Below are 25,934 nucleotides of genomic sequence, written 5' to 3' on the forward strand. Positions count from 1 at the left end.
GTTCCCATTCTACAACTGTGCTGCAATCATAGCAAGCTTAATTAATCACGTGATCTGGGGTAATGGGACAATTTCGAGAACTGTGTGCAGCAAGCATAACGCACAATTTCCAAAATCATGCAAATTACACCAGCATAATTTAAATTTCGCCGAGTCTATGTTTACACTACAGCTGAAAATATCTTTGTGAAATACAGTAATGCCTTCACAGTGCGGAAAAAATAAAGGAAAACAACGGCTACTTTCAAGGTTAGGTCCACTGCTGAACAAACTCTTCTTTTGATCTATAATTATTTACCTGGGCTCCCCTTTGGAATTTTCCTTCGGTACTAGTGTGTGCAGAACGTTTAAACATTTTTGCCAGTGAATGACAGTAAATAAAACAGTAGTAAGCCGTTATACTAAATCATTTTTCTCTTCACATCTTAATCATTTTATCAGGCTCCAAAATCAAAACAGTCAAAAAAAGTCATGTGGACCTACTCTTCTTTTTAACGCTTCCTGTCTTTAAGGTGCACTTCACCCAGTAATTAATTTAAAAACAATTATACCAGGAATGCCAAAAGCTAAGTTCTGTCCGCGAAGTGTTGTAAAAATGCATAAACATATTTGAACGATGGCAAGTAGGACCCCTTTTTCATTTAATAGCAGCATTATTCTTTTTAACCCAATAGAACTCTGCAATTTCTTGGCTGAAATCATGCGCTATGTTTATGTGCTTGCTTTAACACCACTGCAGCGTTTTCCATATTTAAAACTTATGTACACGTTAACAATTATTCAAGGTACTGAGCATAATGCACACAATACCCATTCACGTTGGATTCAATTACTGCAAGCACTGTCACTAAAATATGACATAAAAAGGCTTAATGCTTTCCCACATTAGTGCCAAGTACATATTTTTTAGCATCGGAGTATTATATAACAGATTGCTAACATTGAACAGCGGTCATTACTCAGCCTGTCCTGAGTGCATTATTCAAGGAGAGGATAGAATTTCACAGCATTTATAAAAGATGTAATTATGTAGTCAGCACCTCCAAACATTATTCCGCCCCTAAAACATTTATTGACACAGTCTGCCAGTGTGTGTTAGCGCGGATACAAGTTAGCATCTAGATGACAAAGCACAATATTGTCTTCATGTCCTTAGCACTAACACCGGAGCCCACCCAGGCAGTAAAACTGGAGCCCACCCTGATGACCGAGTTCCAACTATCAGCGTATTTCCCTAACTTACTTAGACACTTGTTGGGATTCAGTGAACGTTCATGTAAAGTAGCATAGAGGTAATAAAAAGACTCAAACAGAATTAAGGCGGAAGTCGTTTATTTAATAAGTACTTACAGTCTAAGTCAAAGATAGAAAGCATGCAATTCATAAAAAAAGGCTGTTACAAAAAATTGTACACTCTAATTACATAGGGATGTCTATCACATAACTGGAAGTCACTTAGGGCCTGATTTAGGTTTTGACAGACGGGTTACTCGTCACAACCGTGACGGATATACCGTCGGCCGAAATTTAAATGTAGTTATATTCTATGGGATTGCGACACCTGCGACAGAGAAAGCCATCTGCCGAAATCTAAATCAGGCCCATAGTATTATATAGTCCTATATTCCTAACAGGGGGCCAAACGTACTAAAAAATGTGCTTGCAAAGGCAATGATTCTCCATTTCACAGGTTTGGCAACCGCAGAATCCAAAGTCATAAGTACCAAAGGTACTTTGCTAATTAGATAAGTCTTCCTGACTCAAAAGTCCACTTTTTGGCCTATTCGTGAGTCGGAAGGGAAAGAGAGTGAAAGGATTGCCCCCCTCTTTTTTCTGAGTGCAAAGAGTGTGTCACTGATCTTGATTGCTTTTGTGGTCACAATCAATTGGTCACATAACCTATCAAACCTTTTTTTATTGATTAAATGACTGAGAATGACAGTTATGGTCAAATTATGGCCCATACAATGAACCAGGTGACATTTTTTGTCTGCTCCCCAAATGTCTTCTTGCAATTTGCCATTTTTTAAGGGACTACAACAACTGTTGAGTTCAGAAACGGGGTGCATACACACAGACATATGCGCACACAATTCCAATAAACACACCACATCCCCAGCATGCATACACACACCCACACACCCCCTCTACACACTCACACGGACACCCCCATGCACACACACAACACCCCTCCACCCCCCTCCCCTAACGGATGATCGCCTTATCTGGTCCGGTGATCCTCCGGGAGGGAACGGGATCCATGGGGCTGCTCTGCCAGCTCCCCATCACCAGAACACCACCACGCCGAATCCTGGGTTGGGATTCGGTGGGCACTGTTCTGATGACGTCGCAGTAGAGGTGGAGCAGCCTCCATTGCACCGCCGACCGCCAGTATGGCTGCTGGCGGCTCTCGGTCCGGAAAAGGGCAGAGGGCTGCCAGCAGTCGTTATATGCTGTACAGAAAACTGCCTGCACTGGTGGTCTTCAGCACGGCGGTACCTCGGCGGTCTTGTAAGAAGACCGCCAAGGTCGAAATGAGGCCCTATGTATGTTTTGTAGAATGCAACTGGCAATCCATCCCCTCCTGAGCCTTGCCACTGCGATGACTCGTAACAGCTTGCCTAATGTCCTCTAACATTGTGAGGGAGTTTAACAACTTCTGTGCCTCACCATCCAGCCAAGCCAAGGCCACTTCCTCCAAGTATTCCGATAGTTCGATTCTCATTCTGTGGCCCTCAGGGGTATATAGGTGCTCATAGTACTTTCGGATCTCCTCTAGCACTAAGACTGGATCAGTTCTGATACCTATACCATCACAGTTAAGATGAGTTATCCAGCTAGATGTGCTTTCACTTCCTTGCCATCCAGGCTAGAATTCTGCCCGGAATGTCACCCTCCCCAAACGTTCTGACCTGTGTCCCCCATCCTAGGTGCAGAACCAAGTGGTTCGCCTCCTCCCTGTATTCAAGCAATGTTTCCTGGAGCTGCGCCAGGAGCGCAGCATTCTTAGACACAGTATGTCAAGGTTCTAAATGCTGAAGCGCCCTTTTTAGATGAAAGAGTCAATTATGAATTGAGTTAAGTATCCCACCCCAGAAAATGTAGAGGTACAATTGCCCAATTGGACACATTGACGGACTCCCAGAGTGTTGAGACATCTGCTACTGTATGTTCGTTCAAACAACAATAGTCCAGTATGGCCTCCCTTAAGTACCTTGAAACACCTCTTCACGCAGTTCTGTGTCATGCACACACCAGCTGTAGAACAGCAGCTGAGGGGTGGGATCATGTAGTGTCAATTGTACAGGGGTGTGGTCAGAGAGAGTGCAAGGGAATACGTTTGCTGTTTGTACCTTATGCATACATGTGCCTGAGATCAGCCACATAACAAGCCGAGAGGGCATATCATGCACTGGGAAATAGAAGTGTAGTCAGCCATAGTGGGATGAAGGCCTCTTCAGGCATCTCTCAGATCCCAGAGTTGCATAAAATGTAAAAGTGCAGAGGTGGCTCTTGCAAGGGTCTTCAGACTACATCACCAGCCACTCACTGTAATTAGTGCAAAGCCATAGATTATCATTCTAAAAGGTGGGGTCATCCACTTTAGGCCCATATATGCTTATTAACAAAAAAATGCTTTCCCTTTAAGATACCTGCCCTGGATAGCACTCTCCCTTCTGGGTTGATTATACTTTCTACTGGCTGAAAATGTACAGCCTTCCTGATGAGTGCAACTATGCCCCCGGAATAGGTAGACATGGAGGAGAAGTATTGATGTGTACCCCAAGAAGATGCAAGTGTAGGATGGTTCATTGGGGAGCAGTGAGTTTCCTGTAGCATAACAATATCAATCTTGTGTCAGTCAAGATACACAAGCACTTGATGGGCCTTACTCAGACTAATCAATCCACAAATGTTCCAGGTCAATAATTTAACTACATGGATCCATGTGCTAACCACCTATTTTAGCAGGGTATCTACGTCGAGTGTCCATCATTTGACGTGTGTGGTGATTTGTATGCAGTCTGTCAAGATCCCCAGAATAGCAATAACATTCATAACAAAAAACGTCAACAACAAAGGAACAAGAACCCTTTCCCTCCCCCTCCAGGCAAACTCTAAATGTCAGCTAAAGCTCAAACTTGACCTGTCGAGTGTCAATGGCCCAGGCAAATGTAAACCTTAAACAAGAGAAGCACAGTCTATGTATCAGAGGACTGTAGAGTGCAGCAGAGCCCGAGAACAGCAGCTCCACAAAGTCACAAATGAAATCGAAGATTATTCTACCTAATATCATGTACTTCATCTGAGGGGACTTCTCAATACATTCAGTATGACAAAGGAAATAGGCAAATGTGCATGAGACAATCAACTGGCGCTAGAGGATAAGAAACATATATGGGCATTCAGTTATGTTAACAACAGAACTGTTTCTAACATACTTCTTTATACTTCCTTATTCTGTTATAGAATCACTGTATATAAATGTGTTAGAAGCATGTAAAACATTTAACTCTGAAGAATTTACTCAAGAACTGTATTTTGCATACAGATCTTTGGACACTAAAGACAATGTTGAAGTAAAACTAGCATATAAAGGGATGCATTTTCAACAGTACTGTAAAGAAAGTCACTATGACTTTATCAAGATCACTAGACCATCTTAATTTAAATAGATATGTTAAGTATTATTATTATTATTATTAATAATTTTAGTGAGTACACACAGCTGAACAATGCCAGTTAAAAAATGCATTTTAAAGCCAGCAAATATGAGCTACTTGCAGCCAAATCTCAGGCTACAACCAATTAATATATGTTTAAAGGTAAATATAACAGTATCTTCACAATCCCCATTACGGCCTGATTTTGAGGGGGCAGTTGCTAGAAGAAAATAAACACTGATAGATAAGATATCATTACAACGCAATACCATGTGATAAAGCCTATATTACACTCAAACCATCGAAGAGATACTGGTGGTCATTTTGACATTGGTGGTAAAAAACACCTACCCTGATGGTGACGTCCGCCAAAATACCTCCACCGTGGCTACCATCCAACTGCCACATTATGAGCACTGCCAGACTTTCGCCACAAGAAGGGTGGAAATCTGGCAGTGTTCATGCGGCGGACAGTGGTAAGGTGGCGCCAGCACCGCCATGCCGGTAGAACGCCACCAGACCTATTATGACAAGTAATATGGCCTGGTGGTGTTCTGCTGGCAGGGTGCTGCTGGTGGTAGCAGCGCCCCTTCCCTGCCGGAAGACCTCCTCATTCAAGGTAAGTCGGGCTTCCGACAGGGAAGGTGTGTGGGGTGTTGTGTGTGTGAGCACGAATGTGTGAGTGAATGTGTCTGTGTGTGTTGTGTTGTGTTGTTTGTTTGGTTGTATGCGTGCGTGAATGAGTATAAGAATGGTGAAGTGAGTGCGTGTCTGCATGTCAGTGTGATCGTGTGTAAGAATGTGTGAGTGATTGGGTGTATGCGTGGTGCATGTCTGCGGGTGTGTGCGTTTATTGGGGCGTGTGTGTGATGATCGGAGGGGGTGGGGGTGTGTGTGTGATGATCGGAGCGGGTGTGTGTGTGTGTATGATGATCGGAGGGGGTGGGGTTGTGTGTTTGGATCAGGGGATAGGGTGTATTTGAATGTCGGGGTGGGGGTTAGTGTTTGTATGGGGAGCTGGGGGGCTTTGGATGGAGGGGGTGGGGTGTCAGGTGTATGTTGGTGGGTGGGGGAGCCGCCTACCGTTGACAGGGATGGAATTCCCTGTCACCGGTACGGCCTACAGTCATGATTTACATGGCGTTGCTAACGCCATGAAAACCATGGTGGTAGGCGGGCTCATAATGCCGCCGGCGGGTACTGTGCCGGCCGCTAGGCTGGAGATTGATATCTCTGGCTCAGCAGCTGATACTGCCATGGTGGTATGAGTGGAAAAGTGGCTGGTTGGCTGCAGCCAATCCGCAATTCTCATAATGTGGCGGTACTACCACCACATTAACACTCACCATTGAGGTCATAATGATCCCCACAGTGAGCTAAATTGACTGTAAAGGAGTGAGATATGTTTTATGCTTTTTTTACATTCATAGTAATTTAATGTGTCCATGGTGTGCCTCAATTTTGCAGCTGCTTGGACATCTTGATCAGATTGCATCAGGCTATTTAATTGACACTCCGAGGTGTCAAATAGCAATAACTATTAGTATACTTTCACATAGATAGAACTATGTTTTATGGCAGGTGGCTGTGCTGTAGAATACTTTGCACTATAGCCATATATTTAAAATATTTTCAAATTAACCCATTGTGTGCTGAACTAGCTGTTGACTGTGTTGCCTGTGGCAACATCTAACCTATATATGGTTCAGACTTGGGGCCTGATTTACATTTCGGTGAATTGTTACTCCATCACAACAGTGACAGATAGCCCATCCTCCTAAATATAAATCCCATATGGTATATTGGCTTTTATATTTCGGTGGACGGGCTATCCATCAACGTTGTGACAGAGTAACTCATCTGCCGAAATCTAAATCAAGCCCTTGAAACTTTGATCCTGTTATGTACACCAACATGCAATGTATAGAACTGTACTTTTCATCATGCCAAGATGAGCTGAAAGATACTTATATATTCGGGTTGAAACTGAAAAACATTGACTTATGTAAATCACAACTTACCGCTTTGTCATCAAAAGCTTCCTGTACAAAAAAAGTCAGAGGAGGAGCAAACATCCTAATCTTAAATGGCACATATTGTTTTGGGTTCTCTTTAGTGCCTTGGGTGGATGCCCTTATTTTAGCATTAGGCCTGTAGCCTATGCCTTTTCCACATAGACGCATCTTTATTTTTTTCATATTTTTGGCACATCCAGCTTTTAGCTCATTTTTATATTTTAATCAGCTGCTTCTTTCTGAGAAGACAGAAGGCCTGATTTAGATCTTGGCGGAGGGGTTACTCTGTCACAACGGTGACAGATAACCTATCTGCCAAAATTTCAAAACCATAGCAAACAATGGTGTTGTACCTGGCTTTTTGACAGGGTCATCCCCAAACTTTTTGCCTCCTTCCTCCTATTTTTTCTGACCTGTTGTTGTTGGCTTTTGACCTCTGGGCACTTTACCACTGCTAACCAGTGCTAAAGTGCATATGCTCTCTGTGTAAATTGTACTATTGATTGGTTTATCCATGATTGGCTATTTAATTTACTTGTAAGTCCCTAGTAGAGTGCACTACATGTGCCTAGGGCATGTAGATTAAATGCTACTAGTGGGCCTGCAGCACTGGTTGTGCCACCCACTTCAGTAGCCCCTTAACCTTGTCTCCGGCCTGCCATTGCAAGGCCTGTGTGTGCAGTTTCACTGCCACTTCGACTTGGCATTTAAAAGTACTTGCCAAGCCTAGAACTCCCCTTTTTCTACATATAAGTCACCTCTAATGTGTGCCCTAGGTAACCCCTAGAGCAGGGTGCTGTGTGGGTAAAAGGCAGGACATGTACCTGTGTAGTTATATGTCCTGGTAGTGTAAAACTCCTAAATTCGTTTTTACACTACTGTGAGGCCTGCTCCCTTCATAGGCTAACATTGGGGCTGCCCTCATACATTGTTGAAGTGGCAGCTGCTGATCTGAAAGGAGCAGGAAGGTCATATTTAGTATGGCCAGAATGGTAATACAAAATCCTGCTGACTGGTGAAGTCGGATTTAATATTACTATTCTAGAAATGCCACTTTTAGAAAGTGAGCATTTCTTTGCACTTAAATCTTTCTGTGCCCTTCAATCCACGTCTGGCTAGGTTTAGTTGACAGCTCCTTGTGCATTCACTCAGACACACCCCAAACACAGGGTACTCACCCTCACTTGAATACATCTGCATTTTGAATGGGTCTTCCTGGGCTGGGAGGGTGGAGGGCCTGCCCTCACACAAAGGACTGCCACACCCCCTACTGGGACTCTGGCAGACAGGATTGAACTGAAAGGGGGCTTGGTGCATTTCTTAGACACTCTTTGAAGTCACCCCCACTTCAAAGGCACAACTTAGTATAAAACAGGGCCTCTGCCCTACATCATCAGACACTTGCTGGAGAAGAAACCTGAACCAGAAACTACATCCTGCCAAGAAGAACTGTCTGGCTACTCAAATGACTCACCTGTCTGCTTTTCTACAAAGGACTGCTGCCTTGCTGTTGGCCTGCTGCCTTGCTGAACTCTTGTCTGGCTGTAAAAGTGCTCTCCAAGGGCTTGGATAGAGCTTGCCTCCTGTTCCCTGAAGTCTCAGGACCAAAAAGACTTCTCTCTTTCATTTGGACCCTTCGTGCGCCGAAATTTTCAACGCACAGCTTGTTCCGCGGCGATAAAAACGCCGCACACTGACGCTGATCGACGCCTTCGGGACGACCGGAACTTCGACGCACAGCCTCGCAAGGACAATGCCGCCCGACTTCCAAGGAGAAATCGACGCGACGCCTGCCGTGAGAGCGAAATTTCGACGCACAGACCCGCGGAACGACGCGCAGCCGGAAAACAAGCAGGAGAATCCACGCACAGACCCGTGCCATCTGGTAATCACCGCGAACCATAGAAGGAGACGGTCCGCATGCCGGGAAACGACGCACGTCTTCCCCCGAGTGAAAAATAATGCCGCAAGTCCGTGTGCGAAGGGGCGCAACCGACGCACACACCATTTTTTTCCTCCCACAGAATGACGCACGTCTCCCCGCGTGAAAAATAACGACGCAAGTCCGTGTGTGAAGGGGCGTAACCAACACACACACCATTTTTCCACACATCTCCTCTTCTGCGGCCCTCTGCGGAGATTTTCCACCACAGACCAGGTACTTTGTGCTAGAAAGAGACTTTGTTTGCTTTTTAAAGACTTAAGACACTTTATATCACTTTTTAGTGATATCTTTACAAATTCATATTGCATCTTTGATCGTTTTGACCTGCAAATACCCAGATAAATATTATATATTTTTCTAAACACTGTGTGGTGTATTTTTGTGGTGTTATATTATGGTATTGTATGATTTATTGCACAAATGCTTTACACATTGCCTTCTAAGTTAAGCCTGACTGCTCGTGCCAAGCTACCAGAGGGTGGGCACAGGATAATCTTGGATTGTGTGTGACTTACCCTGACTAGAGTGAGGGCTTTTGCTTGGACAGGGGGTAACCTGACTGCCAACCAAAAAAAACATTTCTAACAAATGGTATTTAGATTTCGGCAAGCGTGATATCCTTTACTGCTCAATAGAGTGACCTGGCCATTCAAACTGGACTGTCCTCAATGGGAACAGGATCAAGACTGATTTGCATATGGTTGGGTCCAAACAGGGGTGGCATGGTGAGCAAAAGAACATTGAATTTAACCCAGATCTGTAACTGGGGGTGAGTGTTTGAAAAGTTTCAGCACTCCGCCCATTATCCTTTTGTGTTGTAAGCATCAAATGGCTCCAACAAAGTCTGGGGCAACATCTTCCAGTCCGATACTTCTTCATTGAGAATATTATCTTTTCTAATTAGTTTCACTTAAATTGTGTCTGCTCTCATTCAGCATACCTTTGAGGAATGATGCTAAAGTGAAGAGACTGGACTTTCAAAACATTTAAAAAAGCATGTCTATTAAAGACAATGCTTCTGAATGAAGTAGATATTCAACATAAAGGGATTAGAAAATTGTGCAAGTATCAAAGGTCTACTGTGTATAATGCACCACACCATTATACCTATATAATGCACCTCACCATTATACCTATTTGAGAGTTTCATCATTCAAGGAATGGAGTAATAGTCTTGACTGTAATATTTCAAATGCATAATTACACCCTTTTAGGTTTGGAACACAAAATTCAACCAGTCTACATGATATTTTAAATGCATTAATACATAGCTTAGCTTTTGATATAGAGTAATACAAAGTGTTATCAAGCTCTCAAAAAATGTATAGATGATTAGAGAATATTTGCCCTGCCACCGGCTCCATTGAGAGTTATGATGTCCATCATGGTTCCACAGACGTGCAGAGAATGACCCAGCGTGAAATGGTTCATTTCTGCAGTGCCCGACCCATCTTTGCTCCCACATACCCTGCATGTGAAACCTGCATGTTTCACCCAAATGACACCTTTAGGGGAATTTAGGGAGTTACAGTAAGACCTGTCTGTGAATCGGCCCTGGATTTACTAATTACCCTGATAATTCCTGAATCTTAAGAACATTTTTAGGGTTCAACCCTTCATCCCCCGTTAACTATGCAAGCCCTGGAATCAACAGTACCCCAATATATTTAGTTCCACGACTGCAGTTCCTGTTCTGGACACTCAAGGTAAAGCTCTAACAGAGCACGTGTTATTCTCTTAAGAACTGACAATACAATATATTAGTAGCATTACCAATCTCTCCAGTTTCAATTGTATCTAGAAAAAACGAAATTCAATTAAGGTTTCAAAGCACAACAAGAGATGCTTACGGTAATATCATCAAGTTCAACATGCAATCTGAAACAAGTAAGCTTTTCTGTATTTGGTTACCTATGTTGATACATAGGCCCATATTTATACTTTTTCAGTGCCGCATTTGCGTCATTTTTTTACGCAAAATCAAAACAATTGAATTTTGTAAGTTTGTGCCGATTTTGCGTCAAAAAAAGTATAAATATGGGCCATAATGTCTTAGAGTGTAATCTTATTGCAATCGTTAAAGTGTTTAGTGAAATTAAAATATTACTGATGGAAGGCAAGGGAAAGTCAAAGAGAAAAGAAGATGGCACCTAGGCAGGTTAAGGTCAACCGGGCTCAGGTACGTCACCCAGAAAGCCAAACTATGCACTACACTTTTGAACCCGGGATCGTGAGCTGAACAGACAGCTCAAGGAGAATGGGTTTCTGCAAGTTGCACTGAAAAAGTTTACAGCATGTGCATGATCTGTAAGGTAAAAGGGCGGTCAAACAACGACATTTAGGAATAAGTGCTATGTTAGCTCATCGTACTCGTGCTGTAAAGTGGCTAAACGTGCTGTACCATTTATTCGCAAAGAAGTTTGAACTGAATATGATTTTTCATGCTAATGCACTCAAACACCTGCCTTTAGTAATAAAACGCAAACATCATCTAATACCAATATTTACGTAGTGTGTACTCCCCCTAAAATCGATCAGAAATCTGAAATAGGTCCCAAGGGGACAAAGTAATTTGCCCCAATCAGACGTTGTCCACAATAGTGATACGTAAGAATAGAAACCCATGTTTATGGACCACAAGATCTTAACCACAGCTGCAAAGTCACATCTAACCACAAAGACAACTAAAATACCACAAACTATTTCCCCAAACATTTCTGTTGAAAGCATGGGCTTGAATAAGCATTCTACGTTTTTCCGAGTGGAGAATTACAGGTCAACATGCAATTCATAATCATCATGCTATTTCACACCAAACAGCCATGATGACGACCAACAAGCGCAGACAGCTGATCAGTAAATTAGGATGCTTAGGAACAGGTTTGACAGCTATTAAGGGCATTCACTTCACCCATCGTATGTTGGTTTAATACAGAAAATACCAACTTTTTATGAGAAGTAAGGAAATGCTGCCTTGATTTACATTGCTACTTAGTAATTACCCCCTTTAGTGCTCTGAAGAAAGCATTACCTGGTGGAATCCACCATTAATCATAGTTCAGTAATGAACTGCTGTACTATGTTGTCCTATCACATAATAGGCATAACCCCAGAAGCATTTCTGCTTCGTTGGGCCTCATAAGCCAAGCATAGCTCACGATCAAAGGTCCTTTAAACACAGAAACAGCAAGGCTGGCAATCCCAACCAGTGAGGGCCACAAAGCGACCTTTTACAAAAACGTGAGGATAACGGCAGCCGGGCATTTATACCACTGCAGCATTGCAATTATCATTTATTAACCGCTTTTCTGCTGCCATTCGTAAGTAAGGCCAAACAAATGCATAACTGCCCGATTTAAGCAAAGTAGTAGTAATTCTAGCTTCACAAAAACACATCAACAAATACTTTTATTGCGTGTTGGGCGTTATTGATGAGGTGCATTTTACTTTTCTATGCACTGCAAGCATAAAGTCAACCACTCCTGCTTGCAAAATTCACTGAGGATTGCAAAGCAACCTTTGGAGCACCAGACCACTTCTTACTGGACTCCTTAGTTTGGAATGGTGAAAAGAAACAAGTAACAGGACACTAACACAAATCAAACAACCAAACAACCAGCAGGTGGTTGTAGAAGATGCAGGACAAATAAAGGGGACCATAACCAGCGGAGGTCGCAGCAAATCACTAAGGGAGCAGCGGGTGGCGGGAGAGATGGGGATAGGGGAAAAAATAATTTAAAAAAAACTTACCTACTCCAGTCGCTGCCACCGGATGCTTTGCTCCTCTGCTATTCTTCTGGTGTCCCAGTATTCACAGAGTCACCAGCAGAGGGCCCCTCAGCAAAACTGGTGCTGCTTTCATGCTAAACATAGCATAAGAGCAGTGCCAGGATTGGTCTGAGCGCTTGCTCTGCTGCTCAGACACTGCATGGGAATCTCTGCAGTTACTCCAACTCAGCTGTGTAGCATAGCAGGGTTGGAGAAACCTAACTGTGCATGTGTATTTGGCCATCCTGAGACACCCGGCCAAACACACATGTGCACTTAGTGCACAGACTCCACTTCCCCTCCCCTCTCCCATGGCCCAGCACCACTCCCTGCACATGCTGCTGTCTGAGCCAGAAGATGAAAGGTAAAACAATAATGATATATTGTTTTATTTTTCAGCTACTGGCTTAGCCACGGAGGTGATGCTCCTTCGCCATTGCGAAGGAGCCGCCCCTGACCATAACGTTGAAAAAAGATGAGTAAAACTCAAGACCCCATAAGGTCGTTGTCTGCAGAGCAGTAAAGATGTGACAAGAGTGGATTGACCTGGCGGCCAGTATCTGCCATGGAAACCAATGCTTCTCCTCCAGAGGCAATGCCATTTTGAAGGTATTAGTTTTGTTTTCCTATTTTATAAGAGTATGAAGCACAAATTTTACTCAATCTGCATGTTTTAGTATCTTTATAATTTGTAACGAGTAAGAGATAGTTATAATTGCAGCTAGGAAACAATATGTCAATATTATAGAGACCAGACCACCTGGTAGGACTAGGAAAGAAGGCATAAGCCTCTTTTCTGGGAATCATGTAAACATGAGTTGAACACAATAAATGTTTCTGTTAGTGCGAGTAAAAGGGAAACTTCATGTTTTTGCATGTGACTGAATTCCCAAGGTGCATTTAGGCACAGATTTACTAAACGTTTACACAATGCAAAGCAGCAAGTAAACTTGATGAGCTGAGTTGTCTGAAAGAGAATGCTGAAATTCAGCTTATTTACTAAGATGTCAATCAATCAATCAATCATGGAATTGTAGAGCGTGGCTCATAACCCATAGGGTCTCATGGCACTGACTATCTGGCCTACATCTGCTCTATCCCTGTCAAGTGGGCTTGTGGCATCCTAGTGTCAATGCAGGACCCCTTGCATCATACCTCAAGGGTGCAAGTGTTGTACTCTGGATAGTTTTTGTGCAGGAAGGGATAATTTACTGCAAAAAACTATCCTTAGAGGTGTATTCCTCTTTGCAAGTGTGCTGCATAATGCAGGAGGAAGTAAGTAGGAACAATATAGATATTTCTCCGCATGACGCCAAGGACTGATAGGTGCATAATTTTGATGCAAATCTATGTTTACTGAGTTCAGTAAATCTAGGTTTGTATCAAAATCCATGGGTGGACGCATGGGAATGCCCATGTTCCACCCATGTAATGCATCCAGTATGCACGCTACCACAAAGCAGCACAAGGTCCTGCCTTGCGTTGTTCTGAAAGTGAAAAGTGACACAAGGGCAAACCATCGATTTGTATGGCTTTGTAAATGTCACTTAAGTACTTGAGTTTCCATGCACCCACTTATGTGACAGCACAAGTGCCTAGTAAATCTAGCCATTACTGTCCAGCATGCAGAGATGTGCAATCTTAGAAACGAAACCCTCACTCCGCTCCCCCATGTGACAGTTTAGGTTGTCACTGAACACAATGTATAAACATTAACTAACGAATGTTCAACTATTTTCATTGTGTCAAAACATCTTGGAATTCCATTTGTCACTCTCAAAAGCCAGAACGGTGAGAAAATGGAAGTGCAGAACAGTGGTTTGCCACCACATTATGTGAACGAAGGCCCTTATGATTGACTTAAAATAGCACATTAAGCCCTTGACCTGTGAGTTGGTTTATTTGTTTGCTAAATTGCCCTAATACATTTCTTCCTACTGAGAGACCATTTTTAATTTATACATATGTTTGATTTTCGAACTTGGTCAATGTCTATAACAAATAGGATCACCCTCTCTTTCATTTACAGCCATTGCATGGGCTTCATTGTGGTTGTACCTCCTCAGAATACTGTGTTTAGGACTTCACAGGACCTGGTAGGCCATGGGTAGGAATGCACTCGATCTGACAACAACAGCTCACATTGAACCAAGTGAACGAACAATTACCAGAGATATTTGTTTGAGGATAGGTCTACAATTGCTGTTATTCAACCGCGCTGAGATCTAGTTTTGCAGAAGAATCAAGCTGAACCAAGGCTCTAATGGCTGAGATATGGCAGAGAGCACAAAATTATGTTTCTCTTCTAGAATTTGAGATTGATTAAGTGCTGTAACTTACAGGTCCCGCCAAGGAATCTCATTGCTTTTACACCTGAACACCAAACACAATCTAGCTTGTGCTCTGAAGTCACAGCAATGCAAAATGCGTGACTTCTGTTGTGAACAAATCCACAGTCTCTCAGGTTTCATTTTATAAGATTTATTGGAGAACACAACCTGGCGTTGCCAGAGTAAACTGGCATTCTTGGAACACTCAATGCATTATAGTCTAGAATACATCATCATCATAACCCGTTTACATCATAACACATCTTCCCCTCTTCACTATGAATCACAAAACTCTTACATGTTAACAGAACAAACTAAACTTTCACAAATTACAAGACAACTACAATTACATTAATCCAAAATCCTGACCTTCCTAATGTCTCATGTAATCTTTCCAATAAGTAGGAGATTTACAAATGATTTTACCTAATGCCACTCCTCCCAATTCACCACCATTGTATGTAGAAACACTGGACTCATTACATTTATTCATTTCCTCATCTTTCATAAACATCAACATCGAACAACCTTTATCTTCATTTCTCATACACTCTCCTTTTTTTATGTACTGCCACATTCCTCAAATTCCACCTCTCATCAATTTCCAAAATCACAAAGAATGTTCCTACACGCTGAACCCGAAAAGGCCCTCTGAACTTGGAGAGTCCTCTCTGGACTATACCTAATTTAATTTTGACCCAATCTCCTCCTTCTAATTTATGTTTTATTTCCTTCTCCATAAATGTTGTACCTCTGCCACCATCTATAAACCATTCCTTTAGCCATGCTAGGATCAATTTCTTTACCTGGAAACCACCCCCGCATAGATAAAAATGGCATCTTCTGTGTCACACTATGGGTAGTGGTGCGATAAACCCAAACCATATCAGATATTGTTTCCTAGACTTTGCACTTTTTTGCAAGTGCTAATTGAATGGTGCCTTTAACATATTAGCCCTCTTCGCAATACTATTCCCTTGAGGATTGTAAAGAGGTGCAAACATGTCTAACACCAATAAATCCCTACCAGTAGAGAATCTCAACACAACAATGGATATGTATATAATCCTAACAACACCTGTAAAAGTCATTGCTTTTGTAAATATTATTGATAACTAGCACAGAAGGTCTTATAAATGGTATGCGAGCCACCACAGATAGACAAGTTTTATTTCTGATTGGTAGCCAGCACACAATGTCATTCATATACGTGGTGTGCGAGTCACCGCAGATACGTAGATTCAGCGCTCTAGTTTTTTTTTTTAAATAAGTGCACGACTTCCTGCGTACACACATACGTTCAGCTTTTGTTCCTTTTGCTCTAGTTGTTTCTATCTTTTTTTTTTTTTTTTTTTTTTTTAAACACGAATGACTTGCTGTATCTGCACGTACACTTTGCCTGTATTTATCAAGTGCATATGTCGCCCTGCCCGCGCAACACCTCTCCTCCATGCAGCACATGACACTAGCCATGGCCCTCACCGCACTTCAACCAGAAAACGGGAACTGTTCACATCCAGGTAATGCGCTCCACACGGTCGTGTTGCTTTGTGCGAGGTGTGCGATAAGCGACTGGCTGAGCAAATCCATAAATCTTCACATAATTCAACCGCCAAGTCGAAAAGTTTCCTTCGACCACCCAGGTTGTGTCCTCAAATCACCAATGATTGTCACGAATATCCAGCCACTTGAAATATGGCATGGGGAACACTGAGATGAACAACTGCTCGTCGCCAAAATGTTGTGTACAAATCCGCAGTCTCTCACGTTCCTTTTTAGACCATTTATTGGAGAATACAACCTGGCATTGTTCTCCTTCAAGACGCCAGAGTAAACTGGCATTCCTGGAACCTTCAGCACCTTACAGTCTAGAATACATCATCATCATAACAAGTTTACATCATAACAGCTTCCAAAAGGCTACTGAATCATTGTTATTACGGGCCTCAGCAGCAGACCCAGGTAGCAGGTAACTGAATACCTCTGATTACTCCTTATCATTTGATAAATCCCTAAACACACTAAAATGTCTTTCAGAAGTTAAGCCAGCCAGACATCTTCATCCATTGGCCTAGTGCTGTGTCATTAACCTTTCTACTTCCACACACAGAATAGGTAACCCAACTTCAGCCCTCGGCTGAATTCACCGTGAGTGACTGATTCCTGCTCTGTCAGAAGGAACATATTCTTATACAAAGTATTTCATTTTAGTGCAAGGGACAATGGCAAAGTAAGCTTTTTGAGAGCAACAAGAAAATGTTCCCTTGCACTCAGAAACGTTGTGTTTTTTATTAGGCAAGGACTAGCAGTACCCAAACAATACCATTTTTTTAAAATGACACAACAAAACAAGTATTGATAATGCCAAATTCTGGCTGCCAATGACAGGTCTTTTGGTTTTGTCAATGCTTTTTATTATTCCTGACAAGGAAGGGTTTTTTCTCTTGCACCCAAGTAGTATTCGGATCACCGCACATTGTGAATTTATTTATATTATATTTGTGTATTTTATTTCTCTTATTTAAACGGTGCTTCCTCTCTGTCTACCACTATAATTGACCATTTCTTTCTACTCTGTGTGAATTTGAGCATTTTTGGAGTCCCGGTCCCAGGCAAGACATATTTCTGTTATTGTGGTTGACCCTCCTAAAGTCTAATATATAATAAAGTATTTTTGGCATCATGCGGGCTTGAGTTAACAGCAAATGGGTAGTAGGGCACTGAAAATTCTTACGATAGCACTAGTTATGTACCAATAGTCACACTGTAATCACATGTATCATACATTTGCTCAAAGTTACACCATTTTAATAAGTTTCGGTAACAGTACTAGTTGTTGTTATAGCTCTCAAAAATGTCACATCCTGAGGAAATAATTTAGTATTGATTGCAATCCAATGGAAAGATGTCGAGGTCACCTAAATGCCGTAAAATATATATTATATTCGGCTCACTGTAATTTAGTGCAGGAAATTGACATTTAATGGATACTCTAATCAGATGGCTTACTTTAAAACATTCATGCACTTCTACTTGTATATAAAATGTGACCTTAACTTTCTCTGGAGCAATATCATTTTAAAGCTGTAGTAAGGATCAACTGTTGTATTAACTCAGAATCTCATTATGGGCACTGCTTGACATTTTTTCAGAAGAAATAGAAAGGTACTAAAACGTTTCAGATACGTTAGTATAAGATATTACATATTTGTCAGTGTTTATTAGTCATGTATCCCTCGAACCTTTCCATTCAAATTCACAGGTCGAGGTTGCGAGAAATAACGGTAGCACCACCAAACTTTCATTTATTTTCTTCTTTTTCTTTTTTCATCATAAAGTGTGGGGTGCAAACAGAATATATATATATATATATATATATATATATATATATATATATATATATATATATATAATCTATCTATCCATCTTTCTATACATGTATATGGTTAGCGTTTCCATTTGAAATGCCTATATTGTGTTGCTGATGCCTTTGGCATCGTTGACAAATCCTCACAAAGCTTTATATAAAAGAACTCTTTTTTGCATACTTTATGCAAAGAACATTTCGAGGTGATCCGTCAAGTGGAGGCAGCAAAAAAGTGGGGGCCCAAAAACACAAATCCTCATGCATTTTCCATAGATTTTTTTGGGAAAGCAATATCACAAAAACTGCTGATTGGAATTTCACCAAATTTGCCAGAAAGCTAGATTTTGGTCCTGAAAGTATGGTTTTTGTAGTTAGGTAAAGTTCTGTCAGTAATTTTTCAGAAACTAAGGTTCAAAAACTTCTATGTGGTTGGCTGTGTTTGTGGGACTCTCATGAGAGTCCCGCAAAAGCCCTGCGATCACACAACTTGGAGGGATCTAATTGGCCGAGGGGGCTATTTTCCCTTTAGCCAGATTGCTTCAGCTGAAGTGAGCCCACTTGCAGGAGTAAGCACTTTGATTGACTGGCCACAACATGTAACAAAATGTTGCGGTGGTCATTACAGGATTAAGGGACCTGAGGACTGATCTAGAGTTTGAAGGGGGGGTTACTCCCTGACTCCTTGTTTTCTGCCTCGGGGATCCCATCCCTCGGGGCTATGTGCAGGTGCATTTTTTTAAGGGGCCTCTTCCACACCTATCTTGGCCCACTGACCCCATCACCTGGTGCCCGGTGCATTTTTTGAAGGGGAGGAGGGCTTAACCTTCCCTCTGAGTGTCAATTAAGGCTCACAGGACCCCTCATAATTTTGAAAGGTGATCGGGCATGGGATCCCCCTGTGCCTCAATGAACCTGGGGACCCTAACGACCTGGGCCATGTCCAAACTAGGGGAAGGGGTTTTGCATACCCCCTCCATGAACAACAATCCAATCCCAGGAGCCCCTAAAGGCAGATTTAAGCAGCCCTCCAGGGACCCCAACCCCAAGACACAGCAGTTTTCTGCCTGGGAGTGCATATGCTGTCCACACTCTCCTGGGCAGAAAACACATCTTTGCTGCCACCCGGACAGGAGCAATGAAATTAGCTGTTCCCTCCCAGGTGGGAGCAAAGGAGCTCACAATAGGTGTGGGTAGAGGAGCTCCCTTCACAGCCCTAAATAAAGCATGCATTGTGGGTGCCCCCGGTGTGCACTGGGGCACCCTCTTAGAAAGCAAGATTGCTGGCTCCCACTGCATCAGTATGGTTGCTGGTGGGGAGCGAGCAGGGGCCAAGGGTGGCATTTATTATTCACTGCTCCCAGCTCCATAATGCCCTTTTCAGCCCAAAAATTGCAGCCATAAATAACCCACAAGAAGGCCTTGCAATATGGTAAGGTTTTAATGGTTCAGGAGACTTCCTGGTTTTTTTTTTAGGTTGCTGAGGGCTGTAGCCACCAAAACATTAAAAAATGCTTGGTTGTGCCCCTGCCTCTTCTTTGGCCAGAGTCTTAAGAATACATATAATAAGCCCTCGCAAGTCATTATGGTGCACTCCTGCAGCTCATTTCATTTTTTTCTATTTTCATTTTTATGGGTGCTGCGGGGCCCACTCAGGACACCCTCCTCTTAATTTTTTGTGCCAATTGTTGTTGGAATCCCAGGGCCCGATGGACCCGCTGACTCCAGGCAAGTGGCCCCATGGGTCACACAGGAGCCAGCACAATGCTTTTTATTTTCTGTAAAGGGTCCATTTGTGCCCTACCAGGGCACCTAACAACATGTTGTTTACACTGGGAGTCACAGGGGAGTCCTGCAGCCTCTCCAGCTAGTTACATGCAGCCTCATTTTTTAGGGCTGTGCAGGAGCCAGACACCTTTTTTTTCCATTGGGATACCCTGGTGCCCACCCATTTACCCACATAGCATTAGCAATGTTGGAGGCTTTAGGGGGAGCCCCACAGCCCGTGCAGGCCCACTATCTCCCCTGGCAGGAAACATCCCAGGTCCGGGGAGAACCAGCATTGCTCCTAACCTCCGGTAGCAGCTTTATGCTCATTCTGGGAGTGAGCACATTACACTTCCCTGCCTGCACTCTAGTGGGTAGGGAACCATGGGGTTTCTAGGCCATTGTATGGCACAGAGAGGCGGTCCGCACACCTCCATAAATTTGCTACAGAGACAAAGATGATGGGGTGCCAGGGGCCTCAAGAAGGCTTGAGAGGGCACATGCACCCTCCTTTAACTACATACATATGGGCCAGTTAATGGGACACTCAGGGCCTCTCCAAGGCTTGGGGACGGAAGCTGTGTGCCCCATTGCTGTGGTGGCAGCCATTGAGTTCTCACCCTTAGATATTTCGATTACCGGGATCCTTCGTGTTGTGAAATATCAATAATTTTTAACATGGATTTCTCTGAAACTACTTAATGGAATTACAGCAAATCATAAAAAAAGAATATCTTCTGGACCAACATCTTGCTTTCTGACAAAATAAGTGTAATTCCATTCAGCTGCTTTGGCTGTAGCAGTCTCTAGTTTTCCAATGGAAAAATTGGGAAAAAGGGGAACGTGATTTTGGGAAACCCTCTTTTTCTTAACTTCCGCTTGACAGATCATCCCAAAATATTCCAGGAAGAAGGCGAAGTAGATGATTTTTGTGGAAATTTTTGTGACGATCCGTCCAATTAAAATGATGCCAAGTTATTAGCAAACTAAAAACGCTTTTCCTAAGGAAACATACTAAAAACTAGAACTAAAAAAGATAGACAGATATATATGTATATGTATGTGTGCATATATATATATATATATATATTTAAGATCAAAGCGGTCACAGCGTCATTGCGGCGCACTCAGCTGCTGGTGATGAGGGAGACCGTCCTTGGTCAATATTATATGCAAAATAAATTCACTGCACTCCAGGAACTCCAACTCTACCAATATTGTTCATTAAACTTATTTGCAGACCTTAAGGACATTCAAAGACCTTCTAGAAGATGATCTGAAGTTTGGAGAAGATTGGAGAACTTTTTGGAAAAAACTTCATAAAGGGACCGACCCGCCGCAGTGAGTCTAGTAGGTTTGCCTCAAACATGACCCGGCCTGACTTGCAGGTTTGTCCCACTAAAAAGCTCTGGAGCCCCTGACAAAAGTGATCCGATGACCTTGCAATGAAATCAGCTTGCTGAGGAGGGTCGACCTCTGTCAGAAGGAAAAAGATTTTAAAAAAGTGACTAAGTCCGAATGTAGAAAGTTGACCGGCACTTCCCACACAGCATATCCAACGAGCATTCCAGGGACGTTGGATCAAGATTCAGGTTTGGCCTGGACAAAGATTTTTGGCCTGAAAAATCATCTAAGTCCGAACATCTAAATCTTCACCGAGGTCTCCACCGACACGTAAGAAAGAGGATTCCAGGGAGGTCGGATTGGACTGCTGACTTCGTCCCATTGAAGAAAATATTCAAGAAAACAAATAAATCCGAAGGTAAACTTTTGACTGAGGCCTCCTGCTTTCTGCAGCTGACCAGGGATCCATCGTGGTTGGCCTTAAACTTGGATCCAGCTCCAATCGAGGTGCATCCAGATGACCAGATTGGCGCTTTTCATTTTCATGCGCAAGAAACCATTAATTCTTTAAATATTAATATCCAGTTCCTCTTAACCGATTGTATTCATTTTGGTGTCAAATTAAAGCTAATAATATGTCCTGTTGATATAAATTGTTTTTGGATTTTCAAACAGTTTCCTGTATTTTCTGTAATTACTTTTTCATAATACATGAATGCTTTACACACTTCGGTGGTCCTTACAACCTCGGCGGTCTTTGTGCAAGACCGCTGAAGGACCGCCGTGCTGAAGACTGCCAGAGCAGGCGGTTTTCCGCTTGTCGAATTATGACTGCTGGCAGCCCTCTGTCCTTTTCCGGATGGACAGCCACCAGCAGCAATACGGGCTGTCAGCGGGGAAGTGGAGGTTGCTCCACCTCCACCGCCTCGTAAACAGTACACCGCCCACCGAATCACGTTCCGTGATTCGGCGTGGCGGTGTTCTGTTGACGGGGTGCTGGCGGCAGAGCAGTCCCCATGGATCCCGTCCCCTCCCGAAGGATCAATGGACCAGGTAAGTTGATCATCCGTTAGGGGAAGGGGGTAGGGGGCTGTTGTGTGTTGTGTGCGTGCATAGGGGTGTGCGTGTGAGTATGTAGAGGAGATGTGTGAGTGCGTGTATGCATGCGGGGGTGTTGTGTTTGGAAATGTGTGCATGTCTGTCTGTTTGCATGTCTGAATGGATGTGTGCGTGTATGTCTGTATGTGGGTGTGCGTGTATGACTGTGTGTGTGGCTGTTGGCATGTTTGGTGATATGTGTGCAGGTATGTGTGTTGGTGCATGCATGCATGTATGGTGTGTGTCTGGGTTGCGATGTTGGGGGTAGGGGTGGGGAGGGGGGTCCTGCCACCTTTGTGGGGGCGCAGGGGGTTGGGGTATGTGGGGGGAGGAAGCGGGGTGGGGGGTGGAGGAGACCCCTATCAGTGTCAGGGAAGGAATTCCCTGGCACTGATAGTGGTTACCGCCATGGATTTCATGGCGGTTCCCAACCCCATGAAATCCATGGCGGTCAGTCGGGTCGTGATACCGCCGGTGGTTTGGTGACGGCTGCCGGGCTGGAGACCCAAGTCTCCAGCCCAGCAGTCGTCTCCGCCCTGGCGGTCGGATCTGAGAAGTGGTGGAAGACCATGGTGGTAACCGCCATGGTCATAATTCCAATTTTTTTACCACCAGCCTGTTGGCGGTAAGACCGCCACTTCTCCGCCAACCGCCAGGGTCGTAATGAGGGCCTTTGTCTCCTAAATGAAGCATTGTTGCTCGTTGACAAGCTACCAAGGGTTGAGCTGGGGTTAATTTATTGAGACCTAAGTGAACATAGTGGGGTTTAGTGGCCCATTCTTAAGTGTAGGTACACACTTGCCCTTACCAATAATTCACTTTCCAACAACAAGCTTTAACTTAGGAGACAGGTGTGTAAAGAATTTATAAATCACATAACAGTAAATAAGTAAAACACAAAACACAATAAAAATCCAACACCAATTTATAAAAATAGATTATATTTTTATCTTTAATAGTACACCAAAATGATTAAAATCAGTTAAGGGGAACCGGAGATATGATTTAAAAAAAATTAATGTTATTTAGCGCATAGAACCTAAAAACACCAATCTGGTCATCTGGTCGCACTAGACCGGGGAAACGTCAAAGTTTGAGGCTGACCACAATGGAGCCCTGCTCAGCTACAGCAAGCAGGAGGCCTCAGTCAAAAGTTTACCTTCTGACTTAGTCTTTTTCTTGAAGATTTTCTTTAGCGGGACAAAGTCACCAATCCGAACCGACCTACCTGGAGCCCTCTTGGATAAACATTGCAGGAGACCTCAGTGAAGAAGTCTACATTCAGACTTAGATGATTTTTTTAGATGAAAATCTTCATCCAGGCCAAAGCTGAATCTTGATTCGACGTCCCTACAGCCCTCTTTGGATATGCTGCGCGGGAAGTCCTGGTCAACTTTTTACCTATGGACTTAGTCACTTTTTTAAAGCTTTTTCTCTCTGACGTTGGACGACCCTCCACAGCAAGCCGATTTCGAGTCCATGGCATCGGATTGCCTTTCCAGGAGACCCTGGTGAAATCCTGCTAGTCAAGGGCTCCAGAACTATTCAGCGGGCGAACCTTCAAGTCAGGCCAGGTCACGGTTGATGTAAGCCGGCTTGACTCTCGACGGTGGGTCGGTCCCTTTATGGAGCTTTTTTCCAAAAGTTCTCCATTCTTCTCCAAACTTCTAGATCATTTTCTAGAAGGTCTTTGAAGGTCCTTTAGGAGTTCACAGCTCACCTCAAGGTTGCAGAAGCTCTGAATTGCTCCTTGAGGGCTAGGACTCCAATTCCCAGAATGCACCAGGTTCAAATCCAAAAATGACTACTAGCCACTGGTCAGCTGGTCGGTTCCTTCAGGTTTTGATGCAGGGGACTCTGATTAACTTTCTTTTACCTGTAGCAAGGAGGGAGTCCCTTCTTGAACCAACTGAAGACAGGCAAAGTCTTTTTAGTAGTGTATCCCAAGTGTGAAGCTGGTGCAGTCCTTCAGAGTGCAGCATCCAGGTGCAGGTTAGGGGTCCAACAGGGCAGTCTTTCTTGTTCTTGTCTTGTTCCTGGTAGGGATATGAGGTGTTGTTGCAGCTCTGCCATATTTATCCTTGCTCCTGGGGTGAAAAGCGGGGGGTGCGACTGTCCAATCGAATGCATACCACTTACTGGGAAGTGTGGCAAAAATCAATCCTAGGCAGCAATATTCCTTACAAATCCAAAATGGCAGAAAATAAATTGTGGAGGTTAGGTCTGCATGAGCCCACCCACTGATGTGGCTAAAAGTCCAAAACACACCCCTCCCCTGCCCTCTCCTAATCTAATCAAGAGGGGTTGCAGGAAATGGGGGAGGTCCTGAGCTGCTCCAAATGCCTGTCCTTCCTTTGAGGACCAGCTTGGCTGCTCCCCCCATATCCTGTTTCACCATCTGCTGAGACAGATCTCCTGCCCCCTGGCACTTCCTTTGTGTTCCGCCCAGGACACTTCAAACCTCATCAAAGCAGCCTGGACAGGCTGCTGAGGCTTACCAATCAGAGAAGGGCACTACAGAGCTGAAGCTGGTAACTTTTAGGAAGAGTTTTAAAACTCTTTCCCTGAACTCGTTATATTAAATCCAACAATGGCAAGTTGTAGAATTTATTAAAACAATTAATTTAAGACTAAACTTGCCATATCTTGCTCCTTTGGAGACTTTATTAATTAAAATAAAGGCTCCCCATTTTAGCCTATGGAGCCTATTCAGTACAGTGAGAGAGAAACAAATTTGGCTATTTTACCTCGCCAGGGCTTATAAAACAATTTTATTATGTCCCTTCTTATAGTTACGTGGCACTCAACCCTAAGGGCACCTAGGACACACCTTTGGGTGTAAAAATAAGGTAGTTTAAGTCTTTGGAAGTACTTTTAATTCTATAGGCGAATTTGCATATAACATTATTATAAAAGCAGTGAGCAAGGCAAGCCTGCCTTTAAAATTACCGTGGGCACCTCAGCAGTGCACCTATAGGTCCACCAGCTATGTCGGGGTCCGTAAACCTAGATGCCCTACCATATACTAGGGAGTTACTGTTGGGTTGACATAGCCAATTATAATTAGCCTTATTTGCATACCCATTTTACACAGAGCACAGGCCTGGGACTGGTTAGCAGTACCCAGGACACCATCAGAGTTAGGAAAACACCAGCAAAAAGTGAAAAATGGGAGCAAAAAGTTAGAGGGCCTCTGCAATCTGCCCTGTTTTCTCAAAACGCATTACCCCAATACTCTTCAGACAGCAGCTGAAATTAGTGACATTTTTCTTGGAACATTTTGTGAAGATTCATCAAACGGCGCCAAAATTACTAACAAAATAAAAAACACTCTTTCTATCGAAAGAGGCCCTAACTATTACTACCTAGTAGCAACCGCCAGAGAGAGAGAGAGAGATAGAGAGGCCAAAAGGCAACTAATAGAGGTCCTCAATAGGCACATACAAACAGACTATCACACAGTATCATGTAATGTTTTCTGACTGGCATGAGCATGGTCGTCTGTCAGCAGAAAAATGTCAGTTTTTACTGACTAGGAATCCCACTGCATCATGTTTCTATATGTTGCCCAAGATTCACAAACATTGCACTGCCCCCCCAGGAAGACCAATTATATCAGCTTTTGATAGTCTTCTGCCA

This window comes from Pleurodeles waltl, chromosome 3_1 (genome assembly GCF_031143425.1).
Source record: "Pleurodeles waltl isolate 20211129_DDA chromosome 3_1, aPleWal1.hap1.20221129, whole genome shotgun sequence".
Classification (NCBI taxonomy): domain Eukaryota; kingdom Metazoa; phylum Chordata; class Amphibia; order Caudata; family Salamandridae; genus Pleurodeles; species Pleurodeles waltl.